We start from the raw sequence: 4,850 nt of genomic DNA on the forward strand, positions 1-4,850 counted from the left end.
GTTCCGGCGGTTTGGTAAATAAACTGGGTTTTTACAGGTAACAAAAAATAAAAGCGTTCAGTCATTTCACCCATGATCGAGGTCCCTTATCGGTGTAGGCTTTAGGACAATATAAATGTAAAAAGTTATCATGAACATATGTCATAAAAAAGTTTGAGTTACAATCAAGAACAGTCAACGCCATGAACGAAAAATAAAAGAATTGGTCACCACTTTCTTATCAAGGGTCAATGAAATGAATTTGGATTTAATCTACTTTGATTGACAGAAGTACTTAATGAGGTAATTCGAGATTTTACAAGTACAACTTCATGTCTTCTTATTGGTCAAAGACAAGAAAACGAGAAAGGTGTTGTAAGTATAATAGTTTGTTCGTAAAATCGACAACTTGTATTGGGTGTTGGTTTTCGGATCAGGTGGTCACAGGTTCAAACCCCCCTGCAGTCAGCATGTCGTTGTGTCCCTGAGACACTTCACCCCAAATTGCTCCTGTGGGGATTGTCCTCAGTATTGTCGCTTTGGATAAAAGTGTCTAACAAGTGACATGTCATGTAATCTTATGTATATCAATACAGCCAGGGTTCATACACTTTTTCACCAATGACTTCTCCAGGACCTTTACCTAATTTTCCATGACCAAAAAAATTACTCTTTCTCAGCGGTTCCACTGAAAATAGTTTATTTTAACATGGAACAGGAAAATAAGGTCTGCATCTGAAACATGTTGAGCCTATCTAAAACAAACGAAATAGACTACTCCTAACCCTAACCCAACTAAAATCTGTCACCAGCGAAACACCTCGTCAGTTAAATGACATTTTACGTTTCATTACGATACCATACAGTATTTATTCTCATTATAGTATAACTATTTTGGCGATTTGATAAAATATATTTGATGCAACTTTAGTTCAATTTCCATGACTTTTCCAAAACTTTGGGAAAAATATTGTTTTCTATAACTTTTCCAGGGCCTGGAATTAGCATTTTGAATTTCCATGACTTTTCCAGGTTTTTAATGACCGTAAGAACCCTGTTCAACAAGTGAGATGGGGAAAAATAACCAGGAAGTTGACTGTGAAATGTGGAAATATTTAATGACATTCATTTAGCTGACGCTTTTTATTAAAAACATCCAGTGCAGTTTAATCAAATGAGTTTGATTCAATATTCAGTACAACGATTATTACTGAAAACAGAAATATAAAGAGATTATATTTGAAACCCTGAGAATAAACAACGCTTGCTAATCAATGACGGAGTGACGTCACATGTTTACGATGTTTACGATTCATCTCTGAATGACTCTCAGAAAAATCACTTCAATTGGCTTTAATTCCCGTAAAGTGAAGGAAGTGTTTGAACTCCTGATTTCCCTCCGACGTCTTAATCTGACTCATTATTTTTAATGATTGACTTATTGATCTGACTCAAAGCGGCAGACGATGTTTGGATTTGTTGCTCATTAATAAATAAATGGGAGTTTGTTTCCAGAAACATGGACGTCATCTTTTAGGATGGAGCTCTTTTTTATGTGACAAATTAGTTTGAGTTGATTTGCTGTCTGTTCACATTACTCTTCAGATAAAGCCACTTCAAAGTATTTTAAATTAAAAACACACACAAGCAGAGCAGAACATCCGTCCGGTTTAAAAAACACTTTGAGATAAAGCTAATACATTGCAGATAGATCGCTGTCTAGTTCTTGTCTCTTATTATAATTTGTTGTGAATTTTGACTGAATTCCTAAAAGCATGCCGAATTACACTTAAGACAAACAACTACAACGAAAGTAACAAAATCAATGCAATATTATTATTTACACGTGTTGTTTTGTGTGGTAGAGGGTCGCTTTCATTGATGCGTTTTGCACCCCGGAGTTGTTTTGATATTCCACCAGTGTTAAAAAAAAAATATATATATATATATCTTGAAAACTCTTTTTCGTTTTATCACTGTTCGTACGAAGTAAAGACTGCACCTCGATTAGACTTAATTGTAACTTATGACGAAAGATAAGGAGGTGAGAACACTGACCACATTGAGGAGAGAACTATAGTCGTACACTGTCCTGTGACAAGTCCTTGATCGACTACGAGACATACACTTACTGATGAAGGTAAGAACTCTCCTAGTGTCTATGTACACTAAGGATCTCTCAATTCGAGTTCGGCCCCTGGTCCCTCTAACAACGATTGTGTTCACACTAACGTTTCATGATCTCGTCGGTAACACAAAAACGCTGACTTATAATGCCGGGAAAAAACGACTCCTTATAATTTGTCACCGCATTTTGACTGCCACCGAGGACTGGCCGAGACACGCACCTTTTTTTTTGACCAAGCGGTAACAAAATTAGTGTTCACCTTGGTTCCGTCTTGTCTTGACTTGACTCACATAATCTATTCGCGATGGAGGGATCGATTTTGAAAAACCCAGGTTCCTTTGTTGGAAAATTATTGAGAAGCATGTTCTTAATACAGTATATGTGATTGAAAACAAAAAGTCTTCTCGGAGAAGTCAGTTGGACTCAAAACCTCTTCAATCGTCTGCGAGTACCTCCTAAGCAGAAGCTTGTTTGTAGACCTGTCTTCTCGACTCTCGGACCTCTACTGTTAGCAGGTGCCTTCTCAGTTGGAGGAAGGGTTTGGGGGGGTGTAAATGATGCTGTTTGTGGCGATGGGCTCCTTTCCCTCCGGGTCCTGTCCACTCCGGGTGTGTGGACGACAGAGAAGATGTAGTTTGGTACGGAGGAGAAGAAGTACAGAGAATTGTAGTTGTACACAGGGAGAAGAAGTACAGGAAGATGTAGTTGTTACAACAGGGGAGAAGAAGTACAGAGAAGTGTAGTGGTACACAGGGGAGAAGAAGTACAGAGAAGATGTAGTTGTACACGGGGAGAAGGAGTACAGAGAAGATGTAGTTGTAACAAGAAGAAGTACAGAGAAGATGTAGTTGTACACAGGAGAAGGAGTACAGAGAAGATGTAGTTGTACACAGGGGACAGAAAGTACAGGGAGAAGGATGTAGTTTCGTACACAGGAGGAAGAAGTCAGGAGAAGATGTAGTTGTGCACAGGGAGAAGAGGGACAGAGAAGATGTAGTTGTACACAGGGGAGAAGAAGAGCAGAAGAAGATGTAGTTGTACACAGGGAGAGAAGAAGTACAGAGAAGATGTAGTTGTACACAGGGAGAAGAAGTACGAGAGAAGATGTAGTTGGTACACAGGGAGAAGGAGTACAGAGAAGATGTAGTTGTACACAGGGACAAGAAGTACAGAGAAGATGTAGTGGTACACAGGGGAGAAGAAGTACAGAGAAGATGTAGTTGTGCACATGGGGAGAAGAGGTACAGAGAAGATGTTAAGTTGTACATAGGGTAGAATGAAGAGCAGAGAAAGATGTAGTTGTGCACAGGGGAGAAGAGGTACAGAGAAGATGTAGTTGTACACAGGGGAGAAAGAAGAGGCAGAGAAGATGTAGTTGTACTCAGGGGGACAAGGAAGTACAGAGAGAAGATGTTAGTTGTACACAGGGGGAGAAGAGGTACAGAGAAGATGTAGTTGTACACAGGGGAGAAAGGAAGTACTGAGAGATGTAGTTGTACACAGGGGAGAAGAAGTACAGAGAAGATGTAGTTTGTACACAAGGGGACAAGAAGTCAGGAGAAGATGTAGTTTGTACACAGGGGATAAGAAGAAGAGTAACAGAAGAAGATGGTAGAGTTGTACACAGGGGAGAAGAGGTTACAGAGGAAGATGTCACAGTTGTACACAGGGGAGAAGAAATACAGCAGAGAAGATCGTAGTTGTACACAGGGGAGAAGAGGTACAGAGAAGATGTAGTTGGTTCACAGTGGAGAAGCAGTACAGAGAATATGTAGTTGTCACAGGGGAGACACGCCTTTCTCTCGAGACTTTTCAAAGTCCTTGTTTCTAAGAGAGAGAAAACTAGGTAAAGATATTTTTTGGACAGACTTTTAACTCGACTAGTCTAAAAACTGGGTGACTACTACAGTATTGTTACAAAAAGAACACATTGGTAGTCGGTTAGTCGTCGGTTCCATTGGGTGGGGGAAATAGTGGCTTAGAGGAGGATCTCTGGTGGGTAACTCAAGAAACATTTGGTTTACAGAGAGTCTCCCCGCACCCCTCCCCGAGGAATAAAAAGTAGATTTCATTGTCTGTCTCTTAGTTCGTGAAACCTTTGTCCCGACTTTGTCTCCCCTAAGTTAGCCCATTACGACGTCTACTAGACAAACCACAAAGTCGCTTAGTCTCTGTCCGAGACATATATAGACTCTGGACAACTTATATAAATACTTGTTTGTCATTATTATCCCCTGGAAAATTTCTTCACTTACTAAGACTAAACAAAGGCGGGGATTGTCTATTTCTTGTCAGGAGTTGGGACGGACGCTGGGGGTCGACTGTCTCCTGTTCGTGCTCGTCTCTGTTCAGGTTCCTCCTCGGCAAGAAGTTCTTCAAAAAGTGATCCTTCAATCTTGAAATATAACTGAGTCCACTTGTCACGTCCACTGTTTCTGAAACTATAACTTTACTATTTTCGGAATTACCTACGCGTTCATCTTCAAAAACATGAAAATTTTCAATAAAGCTAGACTTCACGGAGTGTCCTTTTTCTCTCTTTGGAGGTTTGATTAATATTATTTCAATATTTATTTGACTTGAGTCCAACCTCGCAATCCTAGTAAGGGTTGGACCTTTCTCAGGGCATCTTTTCAGCCAAACACTTCAAGGAAGGTTGATTTTCGTCCGGCAAAGAGTTTCACACCCCGCGTCTCTACACTATTCACCCAGCCGGCTTTATGTTTTAATTTTAAATTTTTTA

The sequence above is a fragment of the Notothenia coriiceps genome, unplaced genomic scaffold, assembly GCF_000735185.1.
Source record: "Notothenia coriiceps isolate Sejong01 unplaced genomic scaffold, NC01 NC01_scaffold00037246, whole genome shotgun sequence".
NCBI classification, from domain to species: domain Eukaryota; kingdom Metazoa; phylum Chordata; class Actinopteri; order Perciformes; family Nototheniidae; genus Notothenia; species Notothenia coriiceps.